General features: G+C 44.8%; 1 protein-coding gene across 2 annotated transcripts in view; it reads right to left on the bottom strand.

The window, feature by feature from the left end:
• SCAF8 (SR-related CTD-associated factor 8) overlaps positions 1-17577 on the bottom strand; it is a 196285-nt gene that overhangs the window by 43036 nt on the left and 135672 nt on the right. Inside the window, exon 21 of one of the 2 annotated variants that reach the window (XM_010840850.1) lies at positions 3203-4336. The exons of the other annotated variant lie outside the window; for it this stretch is intronic. The gene's annotated coding sequence lies outside the window, so the exon portion shown is untranslated. Of the gene's footprint in view, positions 1-3202; positions 4337-17577 lie in introns of those variants that run through there. 2 annotated transcript variants of the gene reach the window in all.

The following is a 17577-nucleotide window of genomic DNA, read 5'->3' as shown; positions in this document are numbered from 1 at the left end:
GTAGACCCCTTCCTATGCCTAGGTACTCTGCTTTGCTTTGAGGGGAGGAGACTGGGGAACCACGGGTTTGGGGTGGAGGGAGGGGTCCTTGGGGCTCCAGCCCCTTCAGTCTCTATCCTTACTAGGGTCAGGAAGATCCCCTGGAGAAGGAAACGGCAACCTGCTCCAGTATTCTTGCCTGGGAAATCCCATGGACAGAGGAACGTGGTGGGCTACTGTTCATGGGGTTGCAAACGAGTTGGGCATGACTGAGCAACTAAGCAGGCACACATGTCTAACATTCTAGTAAAAAGCCAACTTAGTTGGAGTCAGACAGTGTGAAGCAGGTAGGGCTTCAGCTGCAGTTTGGCCGAAGCACACAAGTGGGGGCCTCCATCTCTGGAGCTGCTGGTCGTTTTCTGGGGAGACGTCTCCCCACCAGCTCTCGTGGCAGGACCCTAGCTTGTCTCCTTGCCCAGGGCCTCCTGAACTTGCCCAGCCAGGCCTCCTCTTGGCAAGTTTAACTTCTCTGTGGTCTAGATGAATCCAGTTCTCTCTGCCCTGGCCTCCAGGCCCGTGAAGTGTGTACACATGCTTATATCTACACAGGCACAGCAAAACTCTGGGTAACATGGATATTTTCTGGTGAAAATGACTTCCTCTTCCTTCTTAGCTTATTTCTTTTTCCTGTCTGTAATGGAAGGGCAGGAATGATGTGGTGGGAAGGAGGGAGGTGCCCACCACTGACTGTCTTGTTTGCTGTGGCTTTTCATTTGCTTGATATTTTGTGGGAGACTTTTAAATATTAATGCAACCCTTCAGGAAGGATCCTTTAAGATGATATAAAATAAGAATTTGGCTCAGTCTTCATATAATTTTTTAAAAATCTTTGGAATGGCAATTGCTTCTACTCAGTAATAATCTTCCCACACATGATTATCCAAGCAAAATTCTAAAAGGTGTATCAATTTCTTTCCCAGCCACACAAGCTGTTAGACTCAGCCACATTTACTTCTAGATTGTGGATTGTACAGTGGATTTAAAAATTTGTATTCATATTATCTTTTTAGAAAATATACTATTATACTTGGGCCTGTATATAAACAGTTTAGATAATTAAATGTGTATATATATATTTTCTAGTTTACAATTTTCTTTCCTAAACCGTTTATATTTGATTTGTATATGTTTGGATTAAAAAATACATAATTAATTTTTTCAGTAACACCAGAACGTGAAAATAAGCTTCATTTTTTTTTGACTGCACTGTGCAGTTTGGAGGGTCTAGTTCTCTAACCAGGGATTGAACCTGCGCCCTTGAAGTGAAAGCTCGGAGTCCTAATCATTGGACCTTTAGGGAAGTCCCTCATTTTATTTCCTGATAGCCCACAGGTAGACTCATTTGCTATGGTATTTTTAAAAATGTTTGAAAGAGATGTATACCTCAGAAGAAATAAAAGAAGTAAACATAACATTTCTAGACACCAGAAGGTGCAGTGAGAATCTATAAAACAATAAATATGCCCAGTCTAAACACTGCACCAGGCTCCTCTCCTGGTCATAGTGAAGCGGTCCCCCGAGGGAAACTCCAGCCGTAAAAATGATGTGATTTGATGCCATCCACAATAGTGTGGAATATTCCCCAATTTTAACAAATGGATGTAGAAATAGCAGATTTAGGAAAAATCACTAAAAATGACCAGAAAGAGGCTTTCTTCTAAAGCATCAAACTCAACTGCTTTCTTAACTACTTGTGTTCTTCAATCATTTAAAACACAGATTGCTTTGAAAATAAGTAATCATCTATGTGTAATTCCCATGCAGGGAACCATTCTGAAACAGACGTTTAGGGTTTTTTTTTCCTCTTTCTGAAGAATTTATTAACCACAAAGACATTGCTTAAGACCACCCGTCTCATCTGAACGAGAGTATTAGAATTCACATGAGAATCCAGCATCTACTGATAAAACTAAACAACCCACATCAAGGATTCTTTCTAATCGTGTAAATACAGAATAGCTTCAGTTTGTCAAAGTCACCTAATACTGTCTTTAAAACCAGCTCAAAATGTCTTAGGTTCCTAGAGAATAGTGACTTTTGAAAGCTTCCCTTTGCCGCTGACTGAAGGCAGGGATGCAGTGCGGACTGGTAAATATTCACGCTGATTCACAAAGAGAGATGCAGGTCCAGATGCTCAGAAGAGAGAGGGTAGTAGAGGCTTCGGAAAAGGGAATTCATCCATGGAACAAAAGCATCAACCTCTGACCTTATTATAGCGTCTTGGGACTTTAGAAAAGACGACTCTTGTAACAGCTGGGTCCTGGATGGACGCCTGATCACAGAAATGCATCTCCAGCTAAGTGAGAACACTGTACAAAACTCAGTCTAAAGGAATGATCCTATTTTTAAGCTGGTTCACTATTCCACTCCTTCTCCTGCCACCCACCCACTGCAAAGAACCCAGAACCTCCTGTTAGGTTTCCCTTCCCCTAATTGAAGAGTCCCAACGTCATTCGCTCAAATATGCACTCGAACGTCCACGTTTATCTCCCAACCCTTGCTGTTCCTTTCTGGGGGGATGATGGTAGGTGGGAGACAGGTGAATGGCGTATCTGCCACCTGCAGGTTTAGTTACAAAAGGAAAAAAGGAAAGGGACCTTTTCTTCTTATTTCCATATCAAATGCCATGAAAGTGCCAGGCAAGGTCTAAGTCTTCTATGCAGGCTCACGTGTGTGGGTTTCACTGGAGTTTCTTAATTTACTATAATATTATGGAATACATAAAAATATACTCTAACACACAACACATGGGGCAGAGCCAAACCAACAAGATGTGACTGAAAAGCTCATAGCTGGATTGCCCACAGCCTTCTCCAATTACCTACTTATTTAACAGAAAATATCAAAATATATTATAATGCATTTAATAGAAAATGTGGTATAATCAGAAACTGCAGAAAGCTAAGAGTCCTCAAGAATTACCTTTAATCTGTGTTGTAGAATGCATAATCTAACTTAGCATTCAAAAATATCCCAGCCTTTCAACAAAGAGAGAGTGATTGTCAAAATACAGAGAACAGTGATTTGATGGACTGAAAGCCTTACTATGTACGTGTATCTATGTCAAGGTATTCGGCCACACAAAGCGCTCGGATGACAGGCAGAGACGAACCACGGAAGAGGCACTAAGCTACAGAGCAAAATAAACGACTACCGACCAAAATCCGTTTCAATTTTTATTATGAATGTCCAAAGCGACAGCATACTGTGAAAGTGTTAGGTTCTCATTGATTAAATGTCAAGAGACCACAGATACAGCATTCCAAGCACTTTAATTCGTGACAGAGCCAAAACAAATAAAAGAATGATAAAAATATTCTTTTAAGTGTAAAGAGTGTTCATATTCGAGTTTGTGGGTTTTTTTTTTCAACCCCCCACCCCTTGCAGGTATTGTGAACACTGATAATTTCCAAAACCCAGAACCTGGTCTGAATACTTGCAACAAATTTTTATAATCTCTGCCTGAATAAGAAGTGATTAAAAAACGTACTTATAAAGTATGTTTATGATACAATGGGATGACTCCCTTCCCTCCTCTCTCCCTGGGCTTCTCCCCTACCACCAGGTACCTACTGTTCGTAAGATCAGGACACGAAAGCTGGGGTGAGATACCTGGAAGACTACATTGAACCTGGATTTTCTCAAACTGCATCTCTTTTCCTTTTTAATAAAAACTGAAGAGTTCAACGTTTGCGTGTCCAAAGAGATGACTCATAACGATGGATGAAAGCCACCAGTCAAGAACCACAGTTTTTGCACGTTGTGTTCAAGCAAAAAAGCCTTAGTTTACTACAGCTATGGTTCCAGTAATCTGTAGTTCCAACACAACATGACATTATCTCCCTGAACAGTTTCCTTGCAATCTGTCCTTCTCATCACTGGTACGGGATGATGCTACAGCTGGAGTTTGTTGCCATTTATATTCCAAAAAAAACAAAAAAACAAAAAAAATTCTGGTCCTGTGGAAGTGCATATCTCTTACAGATGCAATACTGTTCATCTGAGTGGATCCTCAAAAAGAACAATTATGGACTAGAAACTCATAGAGTTTGTGTTTAAAATTTATAAAATTAAACCTGCTCCAACAGGTAATACAGGGAGGCATGCTTGCAACCTCTGGATTCAATCAGAAACAATGTCTGAGAGCACAGAGCCTTCAATAGTAACGGTGGGTTCCTTTTAACGCTTCCTTAAACAAGATCCGATGTGGTGCACATGGGAACTTTGAAGCACGTCTCACTTATGTCTACAAGGCCTGGGACACTGGAAGCTGCCAGAACTTCATTCATCATCTTGCCTGTTGACAGAAGGAACAATAACTGGTCATCACTGGTCAACGGAATAACTTTTTCTATTTTTTTTTCCCAAGATAATTCCTAAAGAAGAGATGGAGTGAATAAAACAGCCCATGGTTCAATGTTTGATGAATTTCTGTGCTCTAAAATGCCATGTCTTTCTCCAGTGGAGCAGGAAGAACTAGGGTGTTCAGCTCTCTCCTCGTAGGGGAATGGTTTAGGAGAGACCCTGTCTCGGAGGTCAGCTTGCCCAAGCTCCAGACGTGATTCTGCCAGTAACTAAGGTCACCTAAATTTGCTGGGCCTTAGTTTCGTCACATGTAGACTAAGAAGACTTCAACGGATGCAGTCTAACGAGAAAGCCACTAACTAACTTTGAGTGGGTCCATGTGGTCTTGCCCTCCCAGGTCCTTAAACAGCAGAACCAGGCAGAACCATTTCAGTCTGTGGGCAATGGGTAGGCTTCAAAATATCTATGCCTGGGGTGCCTACCGTCTTGGTTTAGACTGGTGATGAGAACCCGATGAACCACTGGGGAATTTTTCAACATATATGTTAATATCTGCAGTCAATTAAAATCTTCCTAAATGGTGATGTGAGGGGTGTAAAATTCTGGAAATACACATTTCCACATCATTTACGGTCTTAAAATCTACGAAGTGTCTTTTTTTTTTTTTTTGGTACCTATTGGTTTTCTTAAATTAAGACATAGATTTGTAAAAGTTGAAAAAAATCATTAATAAATATAACAACATGCATGCATTCTGTAAGAGCATAGTTGTTATTGTTGCAGTTGCTCAGTCATGTCTGACTCTTGGCGGCCCCATGGACTGTAACCTGCAGGCTCTTCTGTCCATGGGATTTCCCAGGCAAGAATATTGGAGTGGGACTCCCCTGGTGGCCCAGTGGTGAGGAATCCTTGCAATGTGGGGAATGCAGTTTCAATCTCTGTTCCTGGAAGATTCCACATGCTGCAGGGCAATTAAGCCTGAGTGCCATCACTAAGACTTGATGCAGCTAAATAAATATTAAAAAAAAAGGAATACAAGAATACTGGACTGGGATTTTTCCAACCCAGGGACTGTCTCCTGTGTCTTCTACATTGGCAGGCAGGTTCTTTACCGCTGAACCACTGGGGAAGCTCAGAAGCATAGTACCTAACCTAAAATCCAATTAGTTGGACTAGTTAAGTAAATATGTCAAATAGGTTTACAAAGATATCCACACTGGTGAACAGACATGGGACCCTGACACAGAAAGTCTGACCCTAAAACTGATGCATTTAACCACCATGCAAATCACCTTACCACGCCTTGTTAAAACAATAGTGAATTGGGGCTGGAAAGTTTACTGTGACTTGCACAGCTGTCCTAGGTTCAACCAGAAATTAGGGTCAATATTTGGAAATTTAGGGCTATTAGCAACAAAATGAAAAGCTTCAGTAATTGAAAGACTGTATTTAGCAATTTTGATTTGATCTTTGTGTCTTTGTGGCTGGTAAAACTTAGATGATGCTGAAACAACTGTTTATATAATTTCATACTATTACAGTATGTCATTATTACATTATAAATATATATGTATATAAATATATTAAGGCATCATGGCATTATATGCATGACAAAAAATAGCTCAATAATTTTTTTTTAATCTTTCTACTGTGGCTTTGGCATAAGGGGAGATACAACTTTATGAAATGTGTGAATGATTCACACAAAACTGGCATCGAGATATCATCTATTGGAGTATTCCAAGTATTTTGCTAATGAGTTTATCCTTCAAACTGACTTAAAAGCTACTCAAGAATGAAAAATGACAATGAAAATAACCTACAAGTTCTAAAGGGACAGAGCTGTGTTCTTAAATCTGGGTAAGATTTGCCAGATTGTAACACAATAGGGTTGCTATCTGGAGCAAATCAGCATTTGGAGAATAAAAGGCACGGAGACCCACAATAGGAAGCAAAAGGGAAAAAGACACAAAATTCCTCAAATCGTCCAGTGTAGACCCATGAGAATGATCTAGTAACACATGCACATACATCTACAGACTAAATTTCTGGGTTTCTTTGTTGCCAAGTAAGAGAAATAAATATTTCTGTCTTAACAAACAAACTTGAAGTAAACAAACAGTGAGTGAAATTTATTATGGTGTTCTGGCAAGTATTTTCACGACCATGGATTTCTGGGATGTGTTAGCATAGATCATAAGCGTCTGATAGAATCGTTTCAAGAGCCTGTAACCCGATCCATCCACTGGTGAAGGTCAAGATGAAAAAGGAAACATCAAGGAACAGTACAGAGAGACCAGAGGATGGCCACAGAGCTCATGTTTGGAAAGCGCTTTAATTTTCAAAGCCCCTTCACATGGTGGGGAGCCCTGCTGACACAAGAGGTGGCTGCAGTTTGAGGGTTAGGGACCTGCTTGGCGTTACACGGGTATGTGAGTCACCAAGTCACTGGGTAGAAGGAGGACCAGCCTTTTCTCCTCCACGTGCTGCCTCTGGCTGGTAACGCTGACATGGATGAACGCACTATTCATCTATTATTCATCTCTTCTGCTCCTACAATTACGCCTCATAGACTGTCTCATAAACAACACCCTACAAACTAGATCGAAGCGCCTCCACAAAGCAGCTGGGTTGGGAGAAGCGCGTTGCCCAGTGTCATTTACAAAGCAGCCAGCAAATAGCAGAGCCAGAACTCAGAGCCTTGGCATCTGTGGTTCCCCAGTTCCCGCTCATTTCCCGGCCACACCGCTGCGGTGCCCACTGGCACAAGTGTCTATGCGTGCGATGCAGCCCCATCTTTACGTGTCAAATCCAAAACGAGCTCCTGCATCTAAAACCTAGTCACACAGACAGACACCGGCCACTCCAGAGACCAACAACCAAGAGACACTGCAGGCAGGTACGCTTACTCCAAACTCCTTAAACAGAGAGTTTTTGTGAACCACATTCTTGCTCGTTCGGGGATCACTCTTTACAGTTACCAGTGGGCTGCATGATCACCCTTAACACTGGCTATAATTTCATAGAGTAGGAGGCCAAGCACCATAGTTTTCAATGAGAATATGGTGCAAAGATCTTTTTTTTTTTTTAAGTAAACTGAGAGACAGCAGTGCCTGGAGGTGTAAGTTATACCTGGAAGGTCACTGTGAAAGTCCTAGTGGTGTCAGCCACTCAGTCGTATCCGACTCTTTGTGACCCCATGGACTGCAGCCCGCCAGGCTCCTCTGTCCATGGGATTCTCCAGGTAAGAGAGCGGGAGTGGGCTGCCATTTCCTCCTCCAGGGAATCTTCCCAACCCAGGGATCGAACCTGGGTCTCCTACATTGCAGGCAGATTCTTTACCATCTGAGCTTCTGTAGCTCAAGCTGCCATAAATGATGCATTTGCTGCAACTGTCCTTAATTTTGAAATGCAATCTTTTATAAACTGGGCACAATGAAGGTGAGCTGACTGGGAGGCAACCCTCACCCAGCAGAAACCCACTGGGTTCCAGGTCACTCACATAGGCAAGTGAGATCTTGCATATGTAAGTCCAGGCCTTGGATATGTGAGTCCAAGTCCAGGTCTCAATCTGTGCAAACAGTCTGGCAAACTCATTAATGCCATGATGCATACTAGCAAATGAGGTTCAAGGAAGTGAAATAACCTCGCAAAGACAACATAGCTACATAGTGGCCGAGACTGACTTTGAAGTTACGTGTGTGTCGCCCCCAATTACTTGCCTTTCTACTCATACCTCATGCAGAATGCATCCCCCACATACCTGAGCTCCACACAGCAAATGGCCACCCCGTACCAGGGCCCCTGGGTCACGAGGCTGCAGAGGGACCAGCCCTGCAGGGAGGCCCAGGGCTCCCAAAGCAGCCACGCCCTTTCTTATTCATGGAAACCTGGCTCTGGAAATAGGGGCCAGGCTTCCATGAATGCAGGGCCACAGAATGAGGGTGGGGGGTGCGGTAAGGACAAGCAGGAATGACCACAGGTGGGCCAACGGCACGGAGAAACAGGAATTAGGTCAACTTCAGTGTTGAGGCTTCTGTTCTATCTCCCATTTTTTCCTCCTTAAGTAAATGTGATCTGTGCTCCCACCTGCCAACGCGGGAGACTTTAAGAGATGCCGGTTCGATCCCTGGGTCGGGAAGATCCCCTGGAGAAGGAAATGGCAACCCAATCCAGTGTTCTTGCCTAGAGAATGCCATGGACAGAGGAGCCTGGCAGGCTGCAGCCCATAGGATTGCAAAAGAGTTGGACACGACTGAAGTGACTTAGTACACAGGATTCCAAATGACCTACTAACAGCAGCAAGCTGAAACCTGCCTACAGCCTGAAGAATCACTTCTCTATAAATTACAGTTGAGAAAGAGCGTCTATAACAGAGGCTCTGAGGCCTTCATTTCTTCCCCCAGTAAAGCTCTCACCAGAGCAGCTCAGTGATCAGCCAAGCTGGCACACTGGAATCCACCGTCCTGTCTGCTGTTCTCCCCCAAAGCAGGAGGCACGCGATTGTGAAACCACAGGACAGAAAACCTACCCAGGAAGTGCTCTGTCCTGGCACTGATACTCATGGCTTAACCACCAGTGGGCTAAATAAGGAGGAGATGGAGCAATACCAAGAAAACCAGGCCCTTTGAAAACACTCTCAGATCCAGACCTCAGCCAGCCTGCCCTACCACTCTGAAGGGAAGGTGCCAGAGTTATTCAGGGATGCCAGGCCCCCATCTGCCTCGTCCAGCTGATCCACTTGGTCAGCCCATATGGGAGCAGGATGGCTGGCACAGATCTAAAAGGAGCAGTGTGTGCAGACATGTTCTACCATAATTTGCTAAATGTTTTATTGTTCTGTAGTTAAAAGCCTACTAAAAATGTGTGGAGCCACACGCGTCCTATTAGGGTAGAACAGTATGAAGTCAGGTCTTCCCAAGAACCAAGCATAATTAAAATAAAAGATAGATAAAAATAAAAAACCTTCCTATTAGAGAAGTTCATTCCTATGACGGGGGATATGCAAGGCTCCTCTCTTAAACTGAGATCACGTTTTGCTTCATGTGTCATGCCCACACATATACGATGCATACAAATTTTTTGGATTCCCCAAAGAAGCTTCTTAATTCCAATGTGATGGAAAGAAGGATCATATATATCATATTAGCGCTAAAACAGACCCTGGAAAGGCAGGGCACAAAATCCTTGAACATCAGAAACCTGAAGCGCAGGGATTTCACACTGGCCCAGGGGCACACAAAGGCTGGGAGTCTAGACAATGTTCAGATTTCCTGTGCTTCCATACCCTGTATACCCCACGATGTCTCTCATTCATTTAAATCAAGTCTCTCAGATACTAAATCCTGAAAAATTGTGCCACTTGGCATGAATGACCCAAATATAACACAGACTTTTGAATGATCCAAATATAACAGAGATTTCTGCACCATCACAGACGGACTGAGCTGTTGCAAACAGTGCTGAAATCCAACTTCCTGGGAGCTGGCGGGTGGGAGGCACAGGGTCCCCGGGCCCAGGGTCTGGCAGAACCCTCCAGAGAGTTCATTTATGGCAAGGCGGTTCAGAATTCTGGTTTAAAGTGTGCCCTTTGGAACCTGACACTTGCCCTGGAAGCTCTGAAGCTGCTCTCCACTGAATATGCAATCCTTGGGCAAGTTCCTTAGCTACTGAGAGTTTCAACTGTAAAATGGAGATTCCTGCCCACCAGCCAGGCTAACCGTGGGGAGGGCATGCGGGACTGCATTGGAAGTGTCCATCGCAGAGGGGGCAGGAAGGGCATGGAGTCTCCCTTCTGCCAGCCACGTTCTCAGGGAACCCCGGGAACACAAGCGGAGAGCAGAGATGTTCACCGATGCTCAGGCGCTGGGAACCAGGCTGCCGTCTGCCATCCCCTCTGTGCGGAATGCTCTTCACTCTTCTCCACCTGACGGTGCTTAGGCAGCCATCGAAAACCCTCTACTTGACGGCTGCCTCCCTGGAAGGTTCTCCATTGGCTGAGGCCCCCAGTTCCACAACCCTGGCAGAGCCTTGGCCTAATCATCGCCTTCGCCCTCCTTGTCTGGATTATGAGCACCTCTGTGATTGACTGAAAAAGTAAATGAAAGAGGCCTGCTCCCTTTCGCCTTGCTCATGGAGGCAGCAGTGATTCTACCACAGGCTCCGTGCTACTCTGGCCACGACAAAGTCAGGACCCTTCCTTTCTCCACCTGCTCCCATCAGCCAAATTATTAATTAGCCTCCTTTTTCCTCCACCTCCCAATGTTCTCCCCCTCCCACCACACCTTTCTCTCTCCCTGGGCCACTCCTACTCAAACAGAATCACCACAAGCCAACAAGGAATCGGCATGTATACTACTTCACTTAGCTGTCCGGCAGAAACGAACACAACATTGTAAAGCTACTATACTCCAGTAAAAATTAGAAACAGCAAGGAATCAGGACTTCCATATATTTCAAGTCAAAGCTGATGCCCTTGCTGAGCTACAACAAAAACAAAACCAATTGTGTTAACAACTTACATGTGACAAGTCTGCACTTTGACCCCTTGAGCTTTGGGACAGTGGGTAGGAGAGACAACAAGCAGAGGAAGGAGAAAGAGGAAAAGAAAGGGCTGTCAAAGGAGCCCGTGCACTGCCGGGTGTGTGGGCTCCAGGTGAGCGGGGCCAAGGCCTGTCTTTGCTGCTGTGAAATCTCGACTCCTTGGCCTGGGGCTTCTCCATGGACGTTCAACATTGAATGAAGGGCTGCATGAACATAAGGGAAAGAAGTCCACACAGTCATCCTGGAAGTATAATGTCTACCAGCTAAACCTTCAATCATTCTAGACAACTTATATAAAACCGTCCTATGACATTCATTCCGTTGGCAAAAATCAGCTCAACTGCTTGGAAGCCCTTAGGCTGGGGGCTGACGCTAAATGCTTATGAATTTTATGCAACAGCTTGCTCAACACGTCACTCCTGCTAGCTTAAAGGTTAAAAGGTTTTGACATTTTTTTCCCCAAGAAGAGATACTGTGAGATTAATGAGCGGCAGGTCACATGATGCACCGCCCTCACTGTTAACTTTTTCATCTTCAAACTAGTAGGATGTATTCTTCCCCTCCCCCAGTCCAGAGCAAAAACTATATCTACTAGATAGGTATATATGTACTAGCAAAATTGAACCCATCAGATAAAAAATTCTACTAATTGAAAAAGTTAATTTTAAAAGACTTTCAACATTTTTTACCAGCATGCCAGCTTTATGTATCACATATGCTCCAGAAAGATGGGACCTTAATTACATCTTATTTTTAGAGTACTGGAAGAAGCTGCTGTTCAAAGAAATCCTCCTGTTCATCTTTTATAGGGCAAAGGAACTTTTGAAAAGTGAACAATCATCCATTTTAGAAATTTTCAAGTTTCACATATCCATTTTGCTTCAGGGAAATTCAATCTGGTGCCCTCAGCTGTCTGACAATTGGACAGACTAGATGGCCATTCAGTTGAGCAGATGCTTTTCTTCGTTTTAATTTGCAAACTGGACCAGTGGAAGTGAATTGACGTGACTTAGTCAACGACATGATGAGCCCCTCACGTTCCTTGGATGCCAAAACATACGAACCCAGGAAAGGTGACCATGGAGATTCTCAGGACAGGAACACCCAGCTCCCAGCCCCAAGGTTGAAGGGGAGAGGCAGCTGGAAAAAACACACCTGGGACCCCGCCTGGCCTCCTACATAGGCTGCCCCTCTGAGTGGGCTCAGCTGCCCTCCCTGAGGTCTTTACTTTGCATGCATGCATATGCTATCTGGAGAAGGCAATGGCTACCCACTCCAGTACTCTTGCCTGGAAAATCCCATGCACGGAGGAGCCTGGTAGCCTACAGTCCATGGGGTCTCAAAGAGTCGGACATGACTGAGTGACTTCACTTTCTATATGCTTTATCTCCTTATCCAGAATTAACATTTAAAATCAGGAATTGGCTATTTCAAAGCATCACCAGGAAAAGTGAAATAAAATTAAAGAAAGAAGAAAAGACTTTTACTCCTCATGTGCATTTGGAGGGGCATAAAATCATTGCAGATGGTGATTACAGCCAGAAATTAAAAGACACTTACCCCTTGGAAGGAAAGTTATGACCAATCTAGATAACATACTCAAAAGCAGAGGTATTACTTTGCCAACAAAGGTCCGCCTAGTCAAGGCTGTGGTTTTTCCAGTGGCTATGTATGGATGTGAGAGTTGGACTGTGAAGAAAGCTGAGCACCGAAGAATTGATCCTCTTTAACTGTGGTGTTGGAGAAGACTCTTGAGAGTCCCTTGGACTGCAAGGAGATCTAACCAGTCCATTTTAAAGGAGATCAGTCCTGGGTGTTCACTGGAAGGACTAATGCTAAAGCTGAAACTCCAGTACTTTGGCCACCTCATGCGAAGAGTTGACTCATTGGAAAAGACCCTGATACTGGGAGGGATTGGGGGCAGGAGGAAAAGGGGACGACAGAGGATGAGATGGCTGGATGGCATCACCCACTCAATGGACATGAGTTTGAGTGAACTCCGGGAGTTGGTGATGGACAGGGAGGCCTGGCGAGCTGCAATTCATGGGGTCGCAAAGAGTTGGACACGACTGAGCAACTGAACTGAACTGAACTAGAAAGTCGCCTGCAGGAGGGCATGGCAACCCACTCCAGTATTCTTGCCTGGAGAATCCCACGGACAGAAGAGCCTGACAGGCTACAGTCCACAGGGTCGCAATGAGTCAGACATGACTGAAGAGACTTAGCATGCACGCACACAACTGGAAACTAGGGCTCCCCTGGTGGCTCAGCAGTGAAGAATTCACCTGCCAACGCAGGAGACGTGGGTTCGATTCCTGAATTGGGAAATCCTCCTGGAGAAGGAACTAGCTACCCACTCCAGTATTCTTGCCTGGAGAATCCCATGGACAGAGGAGCTTGGTGGGCTACAGTCCTTGGGGTCACAAAGAGTTGGACACAACTTAGCAACTAAACAACAACTAGAAACTGCTTTCATGCCTATTTTGATAGGTTATCTCAGTTACATCCGTCTATTTTCATTTCAATCTCTCTCTCACGAGCTCTTAAAATGATAAAGACAGGAAGTGGGGCTCCACCGCCACAGAGGTGGCAGGAAAGGCAACAACTCGGGTCACATTACAATTCAACCCCCAGAGCAGAGAGGACCCACTGAGACCCCCACCAGCTAGTCCATACCCAATCTACACCAACCTGGGCCTGGGTTCCCCTCAGCGCCTCAAGTCACAACTCTGAGGTCAGGGAGAAACACGACACTTGTACTGCATGTCGGTTTTTTTGGTTTGTTTTAACAGAATAGCAGTTTTCAGGAAGGCACAGTGTCTTATTTTAACAAGCTCACAGAGATTTTTGAACATGACCCAAGATAATGAGCCACTAATAGACATTCTTTGTCTACATACACAGCACAATCTCAGGAGCGTTTGTGTTGGCCTGGGCAGATCCGAAAGCACAGAAGAAAGGGAGGCGATTGTATCTGAAAGCTGTGTGGTTTTCCATAATCATACTCCTCGGAAGCCCAGGATCTGGGATAAGGATGTCCCTGACCTGCAGTGCTTGATAGCTGACGTGTACCCCACCAGAGACCCCTCGTGTGCTCACCAGGGAGTGTGACATGGATGCTCTCAGGACTCGTCTCACAAAATGGGACCCATGGCATCCACATTTCATCCAGTTGTCGAGTCCTGGGCCTTTTCACAGAAGACCTCAGACGTTGGTGATGGCACATTTCAGCAAACCCCCAAATTACAAGCCTCATGATCGTATATAATTTACCCTAAGGCAGGTATGCGGTGATGAGTAGAAAAAAGCTGAACGGGGAAACGGTGACTGCAGTCCCCAGAGCCCACTCACCACCTAAGACACACGGCCACCCACCTGCCTTGCGGTCAAGGCTGTTCATACCTGTGTCTTAGCGAAACAACAGATTATAACATGCTATAAGTTGGCCTGAACAGCCCAAACCAGACATGTTAGCACCAAGGAACCCCAGAGTTAGCTTGTAACTCATCCCCATGAGGATCCGTCAAGTGAGATGGACTAGTAGAAACCAGTACTAGTAGAAAACTGAATAGAAGTCAGATTTTCCCCATCCCCGAGGGGACGCTGCGGCCCTCTGCCCCATGGACAGAGTCTGAAAAGACTCAAACCTAATATATACAGCTTTTGTTTGGAAAGCCTTGTGCTGAAACAATTTTAAGCACTACCAACGAGTCAGGCTAAATGAGGGGTGTGCCAGATACCACCTCCTCTGGATCTGCACGAGAACTCCCTGGAAAGAAACTCTCTACAGTCAACCCCACTTCCTGTCAACTCAGGGGCCACCCTCCTGATTGACGTCTGAGGCCCTTCGAGATTTCTTAAGACCTCTGAAGAGCCAGATTCTTGTCAACATCAAGCACCACATTTTGGGAAACTGAAATGTTGCCCTGGGAACGGATCTCTCCCTGCAATTACAATGGGTGTTGAAGGAAAGCTTGATCTGCACTACAAATAATAATTCAAGATGAAATAACCTCTTCCATCCAGTGTTAGTCACGATACAAATATCAGGGTTTACACAAGCTGATCCTAAATCACCTCTTTCTCTTCAAGTATCTCCCTCCTTTCCCCCTAATCACACATACACTGAGAAAGAGGTCACTGAAAACTTCCAAGTTGTAGGTCCATTTATCATTTGTATACAGTGGGTAAAGGAACTATGAAAGTAAATGAACTCTTGTGGCCCCCGAGAACAACGGCACTTGGCCAGCCCTGCTGATAATGATGGATACAAAGCAGAGTAAAGCTGATTGAAGTTAGGACAGGGCTCAGTGTTCTTCGCCTAAGTGGCTTGGCTGGGAGACAGGGGGACTAAAAACCAAACTCTAACAGGTCCCAGGACAGTCTGAGCAGAGTCCTGACTATCGACTATTTATAAGAAAGTATTACACAACAAGAAAACGATGTCCGTTTTGAGACGGCCAATTTCATGAGTTTGCAATTCAGTTATCTCTTTACATCTTCAAAAGAAATTACTACTTACTTTTCAAACCACTCGCCACGAAACACATCCAAACACCTGCATCCTCTCTGGCAACTTCCGAGAAAATATCCCTGTCTCTTTGGGACAACCTTGCCCTAATTAGTTGTTCTTCTCCTTCAATGACTGCTTGAATTTGGCAAGCCTTCATAAACCCTGGCAAGGGAGCCAACATGGGTTTGTAAACCCTTCTCATGGCAGCAAGGAGGGGAAGAAACGCGGGTCTGTGTCACCTGTGCCCAGGGCTGGGGCTTCCCAGGTGGCTTGGTGGTAAAGAACCCACGTGCCAACCCAGGAGATGCAAGAGACACAGGTTCGATCCCTAGGTTGGGAGGATCCCCTGGAGAAGGAACTGGCAACCCGCTTTGCCTGGGAAATCCCACGGACAGAGGAGCCTCAAGGGCTATAGTCCATGGGGTCGCAAGACTCAGACACAACTAAGTGACTGAGCGTACAGGCACATGCCAGGTGTGAGGTGGGGGCTGGGCCTTGGTCCTTCTCTTGACATTCCAGCAGCTGCCATGGACCTAACGATCAACTCTTGGAGACCGTCAGCTCCTAGAGACCGTGAGCTCCTCAGCTCGTGTTGCTTCTGTAAGCTGGAGCCCACGCTTAATGAGTCCAGTCTCTTCCCTGGGATGTTTCCTCCATAGAGGACTGCATTTCAACCCAACAGGGGACTGTGTGGTGGCTGATGGCTTTAAGTACAGGTCAAGTGCCAGGAAACTTCTGCCGGGCTGTCAGATGAACCCAGCCGGATAAAGCCTTTCTCTGCACTGATGACCCATGGTTGGGTTTGTGATGCCAGCGAAGCACATGTGAGCCAATCATCCGGAGAAGATCTGCTTGCCAAAAATTTTGTCAAAATTTCTGGCTTTCCTTCTTTCTGGAACTAGGACAAATTTCGATTTTTTTTTTTTTTTTTAATTTCTATAATCCACTCCTTGGAACGTCTCTGAGGATGCTTAACAGAATGTCACTCTAGAGAAGTGGTCCAAGGTTTACAGAGTAGTAGCTGGACTTACACCAACACATCAGAACAGGGTCGTAACACAGGGGACAAAGACGTAAAACCAGGACGTCCCAGGTAACACGATGGGCGTCACGTGCCACTTTTTCATTTGCCTTATACTCAAAGTAACCACGCTTCAGGGGTCTCAACACTGCTAACGATAGGGGCTTCCCTGGTGGCTCAGTGGTGAAGAATCCGCTTGCCAGGGCAGGAGACATGGGTTTGATTCCGCATCTGGGAAGATCTCACATGCCTCGGAGCAACCGAGCCCACACACCTTAGCTACTGAAGCCGGTGAGCCCTAGAGTCTGCTCTACAACAACAGAAGTCATCGCAACAAAGAGCACCGCCTGCTTGCTGCAACTAGAGAAGAGCCCATGTAGCAATGGAGACCCAGCACAGCCAAAGATAAATTCCATAAAGAGCACTAACGATGGATACCTGACTGCAACCGAAGGATCCAAATAAATGTCTATTCACTTATCTCTTCAGAACAAGAAATGAAGCTGAGCGACATTTTGATAGTTTGTGGTAGTATATTAGAGGTTTTTCTTATTTTTTTTAAATTCACATCAATACTCAATTACATTCTGAAAAACTACTTTAAATTACATTTAAAAACTACCCCAATGGGCACTAAGGCATATTCTTTGTTTTTGGTTTATTTCAATTGGCCTCGGGCCGCTAATAAATCTCTGCTGTTTCTTAAATTACTCAGGCAATTTTTACAGCTAAGTAACAACTGAACATTTGGTGGTGACCATAAACTGAGAAAAGATATTCTCGTTTCTCGTTTATGTGGCCCTCCATGTTTTCAAAAAGCTTTTCATTCAGCTACTTCAATGGCCCTGCCAATGGGGTTAGACGGAGTCCTGTTTTGTCTTGTTACATGTAAAAAGGAAGCTGTCATCTCAGTATCAAGGACATCCATCCTAGCAGGTAGGTGGGCTTTTACTGAGCCATCTCTCGCACTTCAGAAAGGTCCTCTTTGAGTCCAAGATTTTTTTTTCCTTTCAAAGAAAATAAACTCCTCAATCCTCTTTTTTAACACGAAATTCTAGCCCATTCATCCTTAACCTCACAGTAAATCTGCAGTGAGCTAAGAGACGTACCTACGTCATTTCTTAGGTGGAGTTACAATAATTAAGTCCAAATCTGC

Source organism: Bison bison, unplaced genomic scaffold (assembly GCF_000754665.1).
Source record: "Bison bison bison isolate TAMUID 2011002044 unplaced genomic scaffold, Bison_UMD1.0 scf7180017864148, whole genome shotgun sequence".
In the NCBI taxonomy this organism is placed as follows: domain Eukaryota; kingdom Metazoa; phylum Chordata; class Mammalia; order Artiodactyla; family Bovidae; genus Bison; species Bison bison.
Note: the sequence above shows the minus strand (reverse complement) of the source record. Positions and strands in the feature narration are given on the sequence as shown.